Source organism: Scyliorhinus torazame, chromosome 6, assembly GCF_047496885.1.
Source record: "Scyliorhinus torazame isolate Kashiwa2021f chromosome 6, sScyTor2.1, whole genome shotgun sequence".
In the NCBI taxonomy this organism is placed as follows: domain Eukaryota; kingdom Metazoa; phylum Chordata; class Chondrichthyes; order Carcharhiniformes; family Scyliorhinidae; genus Scyliorhinus; species Scyliorhinus torazame.
The window spans coordinates 1045387-1063620 of record NC_092712.1 but is presented as its reverse complement, the minus strand read 5'-3'; the positions used below and the strand labels follow the sequence as shown (position 1 = coordinate 1063620).

At 51.8% G+C, this 18234-nt stretch overlaps 1 protein-coding gene across 5 annotated transcripts in view; it reads left to right on the top strand.

Annotated features, from left to right (window-relative positions):
- The window catches only part of LOC140424649 (dystonin-like), a 302630-nt gene that overhangs the window by 243293 nt on the left and 41103 nt on the right, over positions 1 to 18234 (top strand). The gene's annotated exons all lie outside the window — the stretch shown is intronic.

Here is an 18234-nt window from a genome sequence, read left to right as displayed (position 1 = left end):
ACGGCCTCACCACTCTGCGTAAAGAACCTACCTCTGACCTCTGTCCTATATCTATTACCCCTCAGTTTAAGGCTATGTCCCCTCGTGCCAGCCATTTCCATCCGCGGGAGAAGGCTCTCACTGTCCACCCTATCTAACACTCTGATCATTTTGTATGCCTCTATTAAGTCTCCTCTTAACCTTCTTCTCTCTAACGAAAACAACCTCAAGTCCATCAGCCTTTCCTCATAAGATTTTACCTCCATACCAGGCAACATCCTGGTAAATCTCCTCTGTACCCGTTCCAAAGCTTCCACGTCCTTCCTATAATGAGATGACCAGAACTGTACGCAATACTCCAAACGCGGCCGTACCAGCGTTCTGTACAGCTGCAACGTGACCTCATGACTCCGGAACTCAATCCTTCTACCAATAAAGACCAACACACCATAGGCCTTCTTCACAACCCTATCAACCTGGGTGGCAACTTTCAGGGATCTATGTACATGGACACCGAGATCCCTCTGCTCATCCACACTTCCAAGAATTTTACCATTAGTCAAATATTCCGCATTCCTGTTATTCCTTCCAAAGTGAATCACCTCACACTTCTCTACATTAAACTCCATTTGCCACCTCTCAGCCCAGCTCTGCAGCTTATCTATGTCCCTCTGTAACCTGCAACATCCTTCCGCACTGTCGACAACACCACCGACTTTAGTATCGTCTGCAAATTTACTCACCCACCCTTCTGTGCCTTCCTCTAGGTCATTGATAAAAATGACAAAGAGCAACGGCTGTTTCTGCAGCAAAGAGTTGCACAGGTTCACCACCCTGTGTACAGTTCTGCTTGCCCTAATATAGAAAGGATATTATTAAACTGGAAAGAGTGCAGAAAAGATTGACCAGGATTTTACCGGGACTTGATGATTTGAGTTACCGATGCACGATCAATTGCACAAAGACTAAAGTTGGGTACAACTGTGGCTTTCTTACAGTAACATGCGTGGCCTCCTGCTGCAGCTGGCGAAATGGCAGGGCACTGGAGGTCATGCATATTTATACAGTTCCCAGTGGGCAGAGCCAGCCGGCAGGGGCTACCGGCGAACCTGTAGTGCAGGTCCTACCTTACATCCCCTAATACAGTGGTTCACCACATTCACCCCCTGTTAAAAATGAGTCCGGCGGGGGTGACGTGAAACGATATAAAATTAGTGCAATTATGTACAGTGGTAGGGAAAGAACAAAATGGCCATGTTGACGGTCCAGAGTCCGTCAAAGGTTCAGCCGGTCCGGTGCTTTGGTGCTTCGTTGGGAGCGGCGTAACGGTGGCGGCGAAGTCGGTGCTGGCGGTGGTGGAGGTGGCACCGATGGCGGTGGTGGCGGTGCTGATGCTGGCCAGTCATCTGGGAACTCCGGGAGCGTGCCGAAGTCCTCTTCGTCCTCTTGTGCGGAAAGGGGGAGGGGGGGGTGGTCTGGTGGGGTCAATATTGGTGCCGCGGTGGGAGGTGGGGGGGCGCATGGGAGGGGGGGGGGTGTTGGGGTGGAACCTGACGGTGCCAGGTTCCTGAGTGAGACAGTATCTTGGCGGCCGTCGGGGAACTCCACGTAGGCATATTGAGGGTTGGCATGGAGCAGGTGAACCCTGTCCACCAAGGGGTCCACTTTGTGGAGTTGGACGAACCTACGGAGAACAAAGAACAAAGAAATGTACAGCACAGGAACAGGCCCTTCGGCCCTCCAAGCCCGTGCCGACCATGCTGCCCGTCTAAACTACAATCTTCCACACTTCCTGGGTCCGTATCCCTCTATTCCCATCCTATTCATGTATTTGTCAAGATGCCCCTTCAATGCCCCACCAAATAGTAACATTATGGTGGGGCAGGCTATAAACAAAGAAATAACAGATGCATGTAGAAATGGTACAGCAGTTATCATGGGGGATTTTAATCTACATGTTGATTGGTTTAACCAGGTCGGTCAAGGCAGCCTTGAGGAGGAGTTTATAGAATGTATCTGCGATAGTTTCCTAGAACAGTATGTAATGGAACCTACGAGGGAACAAGCGGTCCTAGATCTGGCCCTGTGTAATGAGACAGGATTGATTCAGGATCTCATAGTTAGGGATCCTCTCGGAAGGAGCGATCACAATATGGTGGAATTTAAAATACAGATGGAGGGTGAGAAGGTAAAATCAAGCACTAGTGTTTTGTGCTTAAACAAAGGAGATTACAATGGGATGAGAGAAGAACTAGCTAAGGTAGACTGGGAGCAAAGACTTTATGGTGAAACAGTTGAGGAACAGTGGAGAACCTTCCAAGTGATTTTTCACAGTGCCCAGCAAAGGTTTATACCAACAAAAAGGAAGGACGGTAAAAAGAGGGACAATCGACCGTGGATATCTAAGGAAATAAGGGAGAGTATCAAATTGAAGGAAAAAGCATACAAAGTAGCAAAGATCAGTGGGAGACTAGAGGACTGGGAAATCTTTAGGGGGCAACAGAAAGCTATTAAAAAAGCTATAAAGAAGAGTAAGATAGATTATGAGAGTAAACTTGCTCAGAATATAAAAACAGATAGTAAAAGTTTCTACAAATACATAAAACAAAAAAGAGTGGCTAAGGTAAATATTGGTCCTTTAGAGGATGAGAAGGGAGATTTAATAATGGGAGATGAGGAAATGGCTGAGGAACTGAACAGGTCTTTTGGGTCGGTCTTCACAGTGGAAGACACAAATAACATGCCAGTGACTGATGGAAATGAGGCTATGACAGGTGAGGACCTTGAGAGGATTGATATCACCAAGGAGGTAGTGATGGGCAAGCTAATGGGGCTAAAGGTAGACAAGTCTCCTGGTCCTGATGGAATGCATCCCAGAGTGCTAAAAGAGATGGCTAGGGAAATTGCAAATGCACTAGTGATAATTTACCAAAATTCACTAGACTCTGGGGTGGTCCCGGCGGATTGGAAATTAGCAAACGTGACACCACTGTTTAAAAAAGGAGGTAGGCAGAAAGTGGGTAATTATAGGCCAGTGAGCTTAACTTTGGTAGTAGGGAAGATGCTGGAATCTATCATCAAGGAAGAAATAGCGAGGCATCTGAATGGAAATTGTCCCATTGGACAGACGCAGCATGGGTTCATAAAGGGCAGGTCGTGCCTAACTAATTTAGTGGAATTTTTTGAGGACATTAACAGTGCGGTAGATAACGGGGAGCCAATGGATGTGGTATATCTGGATTTCCAGAAAGCCTTTGACAAGGTGCCACACAAAAGGTTGTTGCATAAGATAAAGATGCATGGCATTAAGGGGAAAGTAGGAGCATGGATAGAGGATTGGTTAATTAATAGAAAGCAAAGAGTGGGGATTAATGGGTGTTTCTCTGGTTGGCAATCAGTAGCTAGTGGTGTCCCTCAGGGATCAGAGTTGGGCCCACAACTGTTCACAATTTACATAGATGATTTGGAGTTGGGGACCAAGGGCAATGTGTCCAAGTTTGCAGACGACACTAAGATAAGTGGTAAAGCAAAAAGTGCAGAGGATACTGGAAGTCTGCAGAGGGATTTGGACAGGCTAAGTGAATGGGCTAGGGTCTGGCAGATGGAATACAATGTTGACAAATGTGAGGTTATCCATTTTGGTAAGAATAACGGCAAAAGGGATTATTATTTAAATGATAAAATATTAAAACATGCTGCTGTGCAGAGAGACCTGGGTGTGCTCGTGCTTGAGTCGCAGAAAGTTGGTTTTCAGGTGCAACAGGTGATTAAGAAGGCAAATGGAATTTTGTCCTTCATTGCTAGAGGGATGGAGTTTAAGACTAGGGAGGTTATGCTGCAATTGTATAAGGTGTTAGTGAGGCCACACCTGGAGTATTGTGTTCAGTTTTGGTCTCCTTACTTGAGAAAGGACGTACTGGCACTGGAGGGTGTGCAGAGGAGATTCACTAGGTTAATCCCAGAGCTGAAGGGGTTGGATTACGAGGAGAGGTTGAGTAGACTGGGACTGTACTCGTTGGAATTTAGAAGGATGAGGAGGGATCTTATAGAAACATATAAGATTATGAAGGGAATCGATAGGATAGATGCGGGCAGGTTGTTTCCACTGGCGGGTGAAAGCAGAACTAGGGGGCATAGCCTCAAAATAAGGGGAAGTAGATTTAGGACTGAGTTTAGGAGGAACTTCTTCACCCAAAGGGTTGTGAATCTATGGAATTCCTTGCCCAGTGAAGCAGTAGAGGCTCCTTCATGAAATGTTTTTAAGATAAAGATAGATAGTTTTTTGAAGAATAAAGGGATTAAGGGTTATGGTGTTCGGGCCGGAAAGTGGAGCTGAGTCCACAAAAGATCAGCCATGATCTCATTGAATGGCGGAGCAGGCTCGAGGGGCCAGATGGCCTACTCCTGCTCCTAGTTCTTATGTTCTTATTATGTTCTTATGTCACTATCGTCCCTGCTTCCACCACCTCCTCCGGTAGTGAGTTCCAGGCACCCACGACCCTCTGCGTAAAAAGCTTGCCTCGTACATCTACTCTAAACCTTGCCCCTCTCACCTTAAACCTATGCCCCCTAGTAATTGACCCCTCTACCCTGGGGAAAAGCCTCTGACTATCCACTCTGTCTATGCCCCTCATAATTTTGTATACCTCTATCAGGTCTCCCCTCAACCTCCTTCATTCCAGTGAGGACAAACCGAGTTTATTCAACCGCTCCTCATAGCTAATGCCCTCCATACCAGGCAACATTCTGGTAAATCTCTTCTGCACCCTCTCTAAAGCCTCCACATCCTTCTGGTAGTGTGGCGACCAGAACTGAACACTATACTCCAAGTGTGGCCTAACCTTGGACCGGTCCTGGGGCTGCGAGCCAAGTCGGGAGCGACACCCCGGATGTGGACTTCCTGGGGAAGGTAAAAATACGTTCATGGGGTGTGTTATTAGTGGCGGTGCACAATAGTGACCGGAAGGAGTGTAGAGCGTCAGGGAGGACCTCCTGCCAGCGAGAGGCTGGGAGGTTCCTGGACCGTTGGGCCAGCTGGACGGCCCTCCAAACCATCCCATGCTCCCGTTCTACTTGCCCGTTTGCCCGGGGGTTGTAGCTGGTCGTCCTGCTGGAGGCGATACCCCTGCTGAGCAGGAACTGACGCAGCTCATCGTTCATGAATGAGGATCCCCAATCACTGTGGATGTAGACGGGGAAACCGAACAGAGCGAAGATTGTGTTGAGGGCCTTGACGACCGTGGCCGACGTCATATCGGGGCATGCGATGGCGAAGGGGAATCTGGAGTACTCATCGACCACACTGAGAATGTGCGTGTTATGGTCAGTGGAGGGGAGGGGCCCTTTGAAATCCAGGCTGAGGCGTACAAAGGGGCGGGAAGCCTTCACCAGGCGCGCACGGTCCAGCCAGTAGAAGTGCGGCTTGCACTCCGCACAGACCTGGCAGTCCCTGGTGACTGTCCTTACTTCCTCGACGGAGTAGGGCAGATTGCGAGCTTTGACCAGATGGTACAATCGAGTGACCCCCGGGTGACAAAGGCTGTCGTGTAGGGCCCGGAGTCGGTCCACTTGTGCGCTGGCACATGTACCTCGGGAGAGGGCGTCTGGGGGCTCGTTGAGTTTACCGGGGCGATACAAAATCTCGTAATTATAGGTGGAGAGCTCGATTCTCCACTGCAAGATTTTATCATTTTTGATCTTGCTCCGCTGTGTGTTATTGAACATGAAGGCTACCGACTGTTGGTCAGTGAGGAAAGCAAATCTCTTACCAGCCAGGTAATGCCTCCAATTCTGCACAGCTTCAACGATAGCTTGGGCCTCCTTCTCAACGGATGAGTGTCGAATTTCAGAGGCATGAAGGGTGCGGGAAAAGAATGCCACGGGTCTGCCTGCCTGGTTTAGAGTGGCGGCAAGGGCGACGTCTGAAGCGTCGCTTTCTACTTGGAAAGGCAGTGACTCGTCCACGGCGCGCTTCCCGGCCTTGGCGATGTCTGCTCTGATGGGAGCGAAAGCATGTTGTGCCTCGACCGCGAGGGGGAATTGGGTGGACTGAATGAGAGGGCGGGCCTTGTCCGCATAGTTTGGGACCCACTGAGCGTAGTAGGAAAAGAACCCCAGGCAGCGTTTGAGGGCCTTGGGGCAGTGGGGGAGGGGAAGTTCCATGAGGGGGCGCATGCGGTCTGGGTCGGGTCCGAGAAGTCCGTTTTGGTCTATATAGCCGAGAATGGCTAACCGGGTCGTGCTGAACACACACTTCTCTTTGTTGTAGGTCAGGTTGAGAAGGGTGGCAGTGCGGAGGAATTTATCGAGGTTGGCATCGTGGTCCCGCTGGTCATGGCCGCAGATGGTGACATTATCTAAGTACGGAAAGGTGGCCCGCAAACCGTACTGGTCGACCATTCGGTCCATCTCCCTTTGGAAGACCGAGACCCCATTTGTGACACCGAAAGGGACCCTAAGGAAGTGGTAGAGGCGACCGTCCGCCTCGAAGGCAGTGTATGGACAGTCCGACTTCCGGATGGGGAGCTGGTGGTCGGCGGATTTCAGGTCAATTGTTGAGAAGACCCGGTACTGCGCAATCTGATTGACCATATCAGATATGCGTGGGAGAGGGTACACGTCGAGCTGCGTGTACCGATCGATGGTCTGGCTGTAATCCACGACCATCCTGTGTTTCTCCCCAGTTTTAACCACTACCACTTGGGCTTTCCAGGGGTTGTTGCTGGCCTCGGTAATACCCTCCTTAAGCAGCCGCTGGACTTCGGACCTGATGAAGGTCTTGTCCTGGGTGCTGTACCGTCTCCTCCTAGTGGCAACGGGCTTGCAATCTGCAGTTAGATTGGCAAAAAGGGAGGGGGGATCGACCTTGAGGGTCGCAATGCCGCAAACGGTAAGGGGGGTAGGGGCCCGCCGAATTTGAGGGTGAGGCTCTGGAGGTTGAACTGGAAGTCCAGGCCCAACAGGAGTGCAGCGCAGAGATTAGGATGGACATTGAGGCGGATGTTACTAAATTCTACACCCTGGACAGTACAGAAGCCTCGGATCGGGACGGAGTGGGATCTGGAGGCTAGGGAGATCCTTTGATTGGCAGGGTGGACCGCGAGGGAGCAACGCCTTACCGTATCTGGGTGAACAAAGCTTTCGGTGCTCCCGGAGACCAGCAGGCACGAGGCCGTTGATTTTCACCGTTGTTGACGCGGTGGCCAGGTTGTGCGGGCGAGATTGGTCCAGCGTCAGCGAAGCGAGCTGCGGATAGCCGTCGGATGCTTCGGGTGGCGAGCGTGTGCGGTTCCGATCTCGGGATGTCGGGAGACCCTGTGGGGGACAAGTTGGCGGCGCCCATGGGGCGCACGTGGCCGAAGGGGGATAAGATGGTGGCGTGCATTGGTCGCACATGGCCCCGGGAGGAGAAGATGGCGGCTCCCATTGTGCGTCTGGTGTGGGGGAGGGGACGATAGCGGGGCGGTAGCGGGGGCGATCGCAGCGACTGCGCGGGCCTGGCACACAGCCGCGAAGTGGCCCTTTTTACTGCAGGCTTTACAAACGGCAGTGCGGGCCGGGCAGTGTTGGCGGGGGTGCTTCTGCTGACCGCAGAAGTAGCAGCGGGGACCTCCGGGGTGCACGGATCGGCGTGCGGCGCAGGCGTATTGGGAAGGCAGGGCCCCGGCTGAGGAGGTCATCGGCGGGGTCCAGGAGGGGCAGGAAGGGTTAGAAGGGTGGGCAGCGTGGCGGGAGAGGTACGATTGTACTTTACGGGATGCAACCGTCATGGAGAGCGCCAAGGTTTTCGTCTCCGCCAGTTCGAGCGTGGCCCCTTCCAGCAATCGTTCCCGGATGCGGTCCGACGCAATCCCCGTCACGAAGGCATCGCGCATGAGGAGGTTCGTGTGTTCGGCGGCCGTGACGGCCTGACAGTCACAGTCCCGGACGAGTGGAATTAGGGCCCGCAAGAAGTCTTCGATGGACTCACCAGGTAGTTGCGAGCGGGTGGCGAGTACATGCCTGGCGGAGAGCGTGTTTGCCTTCTGCGCGTAGTGTTCCTTGAGGAGTTCCATTGCTTTTGTGTGGTACGTGGTGTCTTGGATCAACGGGAACACACTGGAGCTCAGCCTGGAGTACAGGACGTTTATCTTCTGAGCCTCTGTTGGCGCGGGGTCCGCCGCGTTGATGTCGGCCTCGAAACATGCTAGCCAGTGAGTAAAGTCTTTCCTGGCATCGGGCGAGTGCGGATCCAGCTGCAGGCGATCGGGGTTAATTCTGATATCCATTCTGTGGAAAATCTGACTGTAATAAATTGATCCACAAACAATTGCACAAAGACTAAAGTTGGCTACAACTGTGGCTTTATTACAGTCAGATGAGTGGCCTCCTGCTGCAGCTGGCGAAATGGCAGGGCACTGGAGGTCATGCATATTTATACAGTTCTCCCTGGGCAGAGCCAGCCGGCAGGAGCTACCGGCGAACCTGTAGTGCAGGTCCTACCTTCCATCTCCTATTACAGTGGTTCACCACATTAACAAAGAACAAAGAACAAAGAAATGTACAGCACAGGAACAGGCCCTTCGGCCCTCCAAGCCCGTGCCGACCATGCTGCCCGACTAAACTACAATCTTCTGCACTTCCGGGGTCCATATCCCTCTAGTCCCATCCTATTCATGTATTTGTCAAGACACCCCTTAAATGTCACTATCGTCCCTGCTTCCACCACCTCCTCCGGCAGCGAGTTCCAGGCACCCACTATCCCCTGTGTAAATAACCTGCCTCGTACATCTACTCTAAACCTTGCCCCTCGTGCCTTAAACCTATGCTCCCTAGTAATTGAGCCCTCTACTCTGGGAAAAACTATCCACTCTGTCTGTGCCCCTCGTAATTTTATTGATCTCTATCAAGTCGCCCCTCAACCTCCGACATTCCAGTGAGAACAAACCAAGCTTATTCAACCTCTCCTCATAGCTAATGCCCTCCATACCAGGCAACATCCTGGTACATCTCTTCTGCACCCTCTCTAAAGCCTCCACATCCTTCTGGTAGTGTGGCGACCAAAATTGAACACTATACTCCAAGTGTGGCCTAACTAAAGTTCTATAGAGATACTCCAAGTGTGGCCTAACTAAGGGTTATAAGGAGAGGCTAAATAGACTGGTCCCTACTCTCTCCCTCGTTACTCTTTTACCCTTTATGTATTTGTAGAAGCTCTTTGGATTCTCCTTTGTCTTATCTGCCAAGACAATCTCTAGCCCCCTTTTTGCCCTCCTGATTTCTCTCTAACTCTACTCCGACAAGTCCTATACTCTTCAAGGGATCCACTTGATCCCAGCTGCCTCTGCGTGTCATATGCCTCCTTCTTCCTTTTGATCATGGCCTCAATATCCCGAGTCATCCAGGGTTCCCTCCTTCTCCCAGCCTGACCCTTCACTCTCAGAGGAATGTGCTTATCCTGAACCCTGGTTAACATCTTTGGAAAGACTCCCACTGACCAGCTGTCCCCTTGTCTGGAAACAGGCCCCCAATCAACTTTTGAAAGTTCCTGTCTCATAGAATCAAAATTGGCCTTGCCCCAATTTAGAATTTTAACTTTTGGGCCAGAACTATCATTCCCCATAGCTATCTGAAAACTAATGGAATTATGGTCACTGGTCCCAAAGTGATCCCTCACTAACACTTCTGTCACCTGACCTTCCTTATTCCCCAAGGGGAGGTCATGTTTTGCCCCTCTCTAGTCAGGCCTTCCACTGAATGAGAAATTCCTCCTGAAGTTCAGGTTTTCATGTTTTTCTTCACTCCCCTCAGCTGAGGTGATTTTCTCTGGTCAGTGTGTCTACCTTCTCTGCACACTCAGCATCATTTCAGGTTTACAGATGTGCCAGGCACTTGCTGCCTTCCGACCTATAGAGCACTTCTTTCAAGGGGGAGAGGGGGAGAGGGAGAGGGGAGAGGGAGAGGGGAGAGGGGGAGAGGGGGAGAGGGAGAAGGGAGAGGGGGAGAGGGAGAGGGGAGAGGGGGAGAGGGAGAGGGAGAGGGGAGAGGGGGAGAGGGAGAGGGGAGAGGGAGAGGGGGAGAGGGAGAGGGGGAGAGGGAGAGAGGGAGAGGGGAGAGGGAGAGGGGAAGAGGGGGAGAGGGGGAGAGGGGAGAGGGGAGAGGGAGAGGGAGAGGGAGAGGGAGAGGGAGAGGGAGAGGGGGGAGGGGAGAGGGGGAGAGCTCCTTTCACTCCCAAGGTCTAAACACTTCTGCCAAGTTCTCTCCGAAAGCATCGCGCAGGAACCAGTCGCTGACCGTTGTCAGTCGCCCAGTGAACAGTAGAGGCTCCTTCATTAAATGTTTTTAAGATAAAGATAGATAGTTTTTTGAAGAATAAAGGGATTAAGGGTTGTAGTCTTCGAGCCGGAGAGTGGAGCTGAGTCCACAAAAGATCAGCCATGATCTCATTGAATGGCGGAGCAGGCTCGAGGGGCCAGAGGGCCGTCTCCTGCTCCTAGTTCTTATGTTCTTATAGAACACTGTCCTGGGATGTTAAATCTGCGGTAAGCAGACTGCCTAGTTTGTCCACCCAAAATGTCATTGCCTCTCACTTTTCAGGTTCTATTCCATCAGCCACTGTTCTGCCCGTTTAACCAGCCCATCTATACCGCAATTAATTTAAATTGAATTTAATCACTACCATTCTCACTACGGGTGACACAGTGGTTAGCACTGTTGCCTCACAGCGCCAGGGACCTTGGGTGACTGTGTGGTGTTTGCACTTTCTCCCCGTGTCTGCGTGGGTTTCCTCCGGGTGCTCTGGTTTCCTCCCACAGTCCAAAGATGAGTTTGGCGGATTCGCCATGATAAAATTTCCTCTTAGTGTCTCGGGACGTGCAGGTTTGGTGGGGTTACGGGGATAGGGTGGGGAATGGGCCTGGGTAAGGTGCTCTTTCAGAGTATTGGTGCAGACTCGATTGGCCGAATGGCCTCCTTATGCACTGTCGGGATTGCATGAAAAACTAAAATGCTCTCCCATTGTCACTCCTGCCACTTAATTTATTCCAGAACTGCACCCTCTCTTGTTTGATTTTCTACTTGCTGCTCTCTAAATATTCCAATTGAATCTCACTGCTGCTTCCCCCAGAACCATCACAGATACCAACTGCCCCTCCCCTTCGAGATGACATTCTCCACCACACAAAGCAGTTGTATATTTTCAAGAAGGAGTTAGATGCCGCTCTTGAAGCTAAAACGACCAAACAATATTGGGGGAAGGCGGGAACAGGGTATTGAGTTGGATGGTCAGCCTGATGCTCGATCAATAACTCCAGAAGCGAGATTGGATGACAATTGCAGGCCTTGTTGGACTAGATGTTTCCCCCAGCAGCGCAGGTACAGAATGCAGCTGCTAGGGAGACACAGACTCTTATACTCCGCCTTACTGGGCGGAACCAGCAGGCAGGCTTCACCAATGATCTTCCTGTCTCAGGTACCTCCCACACCAATGATCTTCCAGCCTCAACCTAGGTACCGTAATACCCGTAATACAGACTGCCACATTCACCCCCTGTTAAAAAAAAGAGTCCGGTGGGGGTGGTGGTCTCGTGTCATACAGTGGTAGAGGTTATGATGCTACACGTCGGTGGGACAGTGTTTTGCCTTATTACATGTCACAACTATTTACAGTATTCATTTTACATGTACATATCAGAATGGAGCAATTAGTCGATCGGGGCCCTGGTCGTCCTCTGTGATCGTCGCAGTCTCGGCGGTGATGCAGGCGCGGCGCGGGCATCCGTGACTCCGGGAGCGTGACTTCCGCTTCTTCGGTAGCTTCATCACCCCTGGGTGGGACCAGTGGAAGAACCGATCCACCTGGGAAGGGGGCAGCCATGGGGTGCGCCGGTGGGAGGGAGGGTGGGGTTGGTGGGGGTGTGTGGGTGGGGATCCAGCGGGCACCAGGTCCCGTAGGCCATCGGGGTATGCCACGTAGGCGTTCTGACGGTTAGCGTGAAGGAGGTGGACCCTCTCTACCAATGGGTCCGACTTGTGCGCCCGCACGTGTTTGCAGAGCAGGGTGGGTCCAGGAGCTGCCAGCCAGGTTGAGAGCGAGGTCCCGGAGGAGGACTTCCTCGGGAAGACAAGGACACGTTCATGAGGTGTTTCGTTTGTCGTGGTACACAGCAGTGATCGGATGAAGTGGAGTGCATCGGGAAGGACCTCCTTCCAGCGGGAGACTGGGAGATTCCTGGACTGTAGGACGGTCTTCCAGACAGTTTCGTTCTCCCTTTCTACCTGTCCATTTCCCCGGGGGTTATAACTGGTCGTACTGCTCGAGGCAATGCCCTTGCTGAGCAGGAATTGACGCAGTTCGTTGCTCATGAAAGAGGACCCCCTATCGCTATGGATGTAGGCGGGGAAACCGAACAGGGTAAAGATACTGTGGAGGGCTTTTATGACGGTGGCTGCCGTCATGTCGGGGCAGGGGATGGCTAATGGGAATCGGGAGTACTCGTCAATCACGTTCAGGAAGTACGCGTTGCAGTCGGTGGAGGGGAGGGACCCTTTGAAGTCCATACTGAGGCGTTCAAAGGGATGGGAAGCCTTTATCAGGTGCGCTTTCTCTGGCCTGTAGAAGTGCGGCTTGCACTCCGCGCAGATTTGGCAGTTCCTGGTGGCAGTCCTGACCTCCTCGAGGGAGTAGGGCAGGTTGCGGGTCTTGATAAAATGGAAGAATCAAGTGACCCCGGGGTGGCAGAGGTCCTCATGGAGGGCCCGGAGTCGGTCCACTTGTGTGTTGGCACATGTGCCGCGGGATAGGACATCAGGAGGGTTTAAACTAGTATGGCAGGGGGGTGGGCACGGGAGCAATAGGTCAGAAGGTGAGAGCATTGAGGGAGAACTAGGGAATAGGGACAGTGGGGCTCTGAGGCAGAGCAGACAGGGAGAAGTTGCTGAACACAGCGGGTCTGGTGGCCTGAAGTGCATATGTGTTAATGCAAGAAGTATTACGGGTAAGGCAGATGAACTTAGAGCTTGGATTAGTACTTGGAACTATGATGTTGTTGCCATTACAGAGACCTGGTTGAGGGAAGGGCAGGATTGGCAGCTAAACGTTCCAGGATTTAGATGTTTCAGGCGGGATAGAGGGGGATGTAAAAGGGGAGGCGGAGTTGCGCTACTGGTTCGGGAGAATATCACAGCTGTACTGCGGGAGGACACCTCAGAGGGCAGTGAGGCTATATGGGTAGAGATCAGGAATAAGAAGGGTGCAGTCACAATGTTGGGGGTTTACTACAGGCCTCCCAACAGCCAGCGGGAGATAGAGGAGCAGATAGGTAGACAGATTTTGGAAAAGAGTAAAAACAACAGGGTTGTGGTGATGGGATACTTCAACTTCCCCAATATTGCTGGGACTCACTTAGTGCCAGGGGCTTAGACGGGGCGGAGTTTGGAAGGAGCATCCAGGAGGGCTTCTTAAAACAATATGTAGACAGTCCAACTAGGGAAGGGGCGGTACTGGACCTGGTATTGGGGAATGAGCCCGGCCAGGTGGTAGATGTTTCAGTAGGGGAGCATTTCGGTAACAGTGACCACAATTCAGTAAGTTTTAAAGTGCTGGTGGACAAGGATAAGAGTGGTCCTAGGATGAATGTGCTAAATTGGGGGAAGGCTAATTATAACAATATTAGGCGGGAACTGAAGAACATAGATTGGGGGCGGATGTTTGAGGGCAAATCAACATCTGACATGTGGGAGGCTTTCAAGTGGCAGTTGAAAGGAATTCAGGACCGGCATGTTCCTGTGAGGAAGAAGGATAAATACGGCAATTTTCGGGAACCTTGGATAACGAGAGATATTGTAGGCCTCGTCAAAAAGAAAAAGGAGGCATTTGTCAGGGCTAAAAGGCTGGGAACAGACGAAGCCTGCGTGGAATATAAGGAAAGTAGGAAGGAACTTAAGCAAGGAGTCAGGAGGGCTAGAAGGGGTCACGAAAAGTCATTGGCAAATAGGGTTAAGGAAAATCCCAAGGCTTTTTACACTTACATAAAAAGCAAGAGGGTAGCCAGGGAAAGGGTTGGCCCACTGAAGGATAGGCAAGGGAATCTATGTGTGGAGCCAGAGGAAATGGGCGAGGTACTAAATGAATACTTTGCATCAGTATTCACCAAAGAGAAGAAATTGGTAGATGTTGAGTCTGGAGAAGGGTGTGTAGATAGCCTGGGTCACATTGAGATCCAAAAAGATGAGGCGTTGGGTGTCTTAAAAAATATTAAGGTAGATAAGTCCCCAGGGCCTGATGGGATCTACCCCAGAATACTGAAGGAGGCTGGAGAGGAAATTGCTGAGGCCTTGACAGAAATCTTAGGATCCTCACTGCCTTCAGGGGATGTCCCGGAGGACTGGAAAATAGTCAATGTTGTTCCTCTGTTTAAGAAGGGTAGCAAGGATAATCCAGGGAACTACAGGCCGGTGAGCCTTACTTCAGTGGTAGGGAAATTACTGGAGAGAATTCTTCGAGACAGGATCTACTTCCATTTGGAAGCAAATGGACGTATTATTGAGAGGCAGCATGGTTTTGTGAAGGGGAGGTCGTGTCTCACTAACTTGATAGAGTTTTTCGAGGAGGTCACTAAGATGATTGATGCAGGTAGGGCAGTGGATGTTGTCTATATGGACTTCAGTAAGGCCTTTGACAAGGTCCCTCATGGTAGACTAGTACAAAAGGTGAAGTCACACGGGATCAGGGGTGAGCTGGCAAGGTGGATACAGAACTGGCTAGGTCATAGAAGGCAGAGAGTAGCAATGGAAGGATGCTTTTCTAATTGGAGGGCTGTGACCAGTGGTGTTCCACAGGGATCAGTGCTTGGACCTTTGCTGTTTGTAGTATAAAGAAATGATTTGGATGAAAATGTAACAGGTCTGATTAGTAAGTTTCCAGACGACACAAAGGTTGGTGGAATTGCGGATAGCGATGAGGACTGTCAGAGGATACAGCTGGATTTACATTGTTTGAAGACTTGGGCGGAGAGATGGCAGATGGAGTTTAATCCGGACAAATGTGAGGTAATGCATTTTGGAAGGTCTAATGCAGGTAGGGAATATACAGTGAATGGTAGAACCCTCAAGAGTATTGAAAGTCAAAGAGATCTAGGAGTACAGGTCCACAGGTCATTGAAAGGGGCAACACAGGTGGAGAAGGTAGTCAAGAAGGCATACGGCATGCTTGCCTTCATTGGCCGGGGCATTGAGTATAAGAATTGGCAAGTCATGTTGCCGCTGTATAGAACCTTAGTTAGGCCACACTTGGAGTATAGTGTTCAATTCTGGTCGCCACACTACCAGAAGGATGTGGAGGCTTTAGAGAGGGTGCAAAAGAGATTTACCAGAATGTTGCCTGGTATGGAGGGCATTAGCTATGAGGAGCGGTTGAATAAACTCGGTTTGTTCTCACTGGAATGAAGGAGGTTGAGGGGTGACCTGATAGAGGTATACAAAATTATGAGGGGCATAGACAGAGTGGATAGTCAGAGGCTTTTCCCCAGGGTAGAGGGGTCAATTACTAGGGGGCATAGGTTTAAGGTGAGAGGGGCAAGGTTTAGAGTAGATGTACGAGGCAAGTTTTTTACGCCAAGGGTAGTGGGTGCCTGGAACACGCTACCGGAGGAGGTGGTGGAAGCAGGGACGATAGTGACATTTAAGGGGCATCTTGACAAATACATGAATTGGATGGGAATAGAGGGATACGGACCCAGGAAGTGTAGAAGATTACAGTTTAGTCGGGCAGCATGGTCGGCACGAGCTTGGAGGGCCAAAGGGCCTGTTCCTGTGCTGTACATTTCTTTGTTCTTTGTTCTTGTTTGTTTAGCTTCCCGGAACGATACAAGATCTCATAGTTGTAGGTGGAGAGCTCGATCCTCCACCTTAAGATCTTATCGTTCTTTATCTTGCCCCGCTGTGCATTATCGAACATGAAAGCTACCGACCATTGGTCAGTGAGGAACATGAATCTCCTGCCGGCCAGGTAATGTCTCCAGTGTCGCACAGCTTCTACTATGGCCTGGACCTCCTTTTCAACGGAGGAATGACGGATTTCCGAAGCATAGAGGGTGCGTGAGAAGAAGGCCACGGGCCTGCCCGCTTGCTTGAGGGTGGCCGCTAGAGCTACGTTGGACGCGTCGCTCTAGACTTGGAAGGGAAGGGATTTGTCGATTGCGTGCATCATGGGCTTTGCGATGTCTGCCTTTATGCGGCTGAAGGCCTGGCGGGCCTCTGCCGACAGGGGGAAAGCTGAGGATTGGATTAGTGGGTGGGCCTTGTCTGCATAATTGGGGACCCATTGGGCAAAATATGAAAAAAAATCCAAGCAGCGTTTCAGGGTCTTGGAGCAGTGGGGGAGAGGGAACTCCATGAGGGAGCCCATGCGTTCGGGATCTGGGCCTCTGACTCCATCATTCACTACGTAGTCGAGGATGGCTAGACGTTCGGTGCTGAACATGCATTTGTCCTTGTTGTAGGTTCAGTTAAGGGTTTTTGCGGTCTGGAGGAATTTGCAGAGGTTGGTGTCGTGGTCCTGCTGGTCGTGGCCGCAGATGGTGACGTTATCGAGGTACGGAAATGTGGCCCACAAACCGTACCGGTCAACCATTCGGTCCATCTCCCGTTGGAAGACCGAGACTCCATTTGTGACACCGAAGGGAACCCTTAGGAAGTGGTAGAGCCGCCCATCGGCTTCGAATGCAGTGTACTTGCGGTTGTCCGGGCGGATGGGGAGGTGGTGGTAGGCAGTTTGAAGTCCACCGTGGAAAAGACGTTGTATTGTGCAATCTGATTGACCAGATCAGAAATGCGGGGGAGAGGATACGTGTCGAGCTGCGTATACCTGTTGATGGTCTGACTATAATCGATGACCATCCTGTGCTTCTCCCCGTCTTTACAACCACTACTTGAGCTCTCCAGGGGCTGTTGCTAGCCTCGATAATACCTTCCTTTAGTAGCTGCTGGACATCTGACCCAATGAAGGTCCGGTCCTGGGCACTGTATCGTCTGCTCCGGGTGGCGATGGGTTTGCAATCCGGGGTGAGGTTCACAAAAAGGGAAGGCGGGTCGACCTTGAGGGTTGTGAGGCTGCAGACAGTGAGGGGGTTATAGGGTCTCCGAATTTAAAGGTTAAGCCCTGGAGGTTGCATTGGAAGTCCAATCCCAGGAGCGCGGCAGCGCAGAGGTGAGGGACGACGTAGAGTCGGAAATTTTTAAATTCTCTTCCCTGGACCGTGAGGTTCGCTACGTAGAACCCCTTGATCTCTACAGAGTGAGACCCGGAGGCCAGGGAGATTTTTTGGTTAACTGGGTGTATGGGAAGAGAACAGCGCCTTACCGTGTTGGGGTGTATGAAGCTCTCTGTGCTCCCGGAGTCGATCAGGCAGGATGTTTTGCGCCCGTTGATGAGCACGGTCGTCGTCGCGGTCGAGAGGGTTCGGGGCTGAGACTGGTCCATAGTCATCGAGGCGAGGCGTGGCAAAAGTTGAAGATTTTCCTCAGGCGATGTGTGGTCATCCGAATCGGGGTCCTGAGACTGCAGCCAAGATGGTGGCGCCCACGGGTCGCACATGGCTGAGGGTGGGCTAGTTGGCGGCACCCACGCATTGCACGTGGGCCCTGGGGAACAAGATGGCGGCGCCCGGGGCCCGCACATGGCTGGGGAAAACGAAGATGGCGGCGCCCGCGGCCCACACGTGGCCTGTGGAGAGAGTTGTGGTGGCGGCCCCGGTTCACCCCTGGAGACAGTGGCGACTGCCCAGGCCTGGCATACCGCCACAAAATGGCCCTTTTTGCCACAACCTTTGTAGGTGGAGGAGTGGGCCGGAGCTTGTGGGGGTATGGGGGATGCATCGGGGTTGGCCGCCGGTGGGTTCCACACTGCCCAAGGGGCTGCCGCGCGGTCTGGGGCGTACACGCGGGCGTTTCGGGAGGCCACATCCAGGGAGCTAGCAAGGGCCCATGCCTCCTTGAGGCCTAGTGTCTCGTTCTCCAGCAGCTGCTGGCGGATTTGGGAGGACAGCATACCTGCAACGAATGCGACCCAGATTAAAAGTTCTGTGTGGTCACTGGCTGAAACTTGCGGGCAGTCACAGTTCCTACCTAGTACCAGGAGCGTGCGGTAGAATTCATCCAGCGATTCCCCCGGGATTTGTCGCCTTGTTGCTAGCAGATGTCATGCGTAAACCTGGTTTACTGGGCGAATGTAGTGTCCTTTCAACAGGGCCATCGCGGCCTCGAAATCGTCCGCATCCT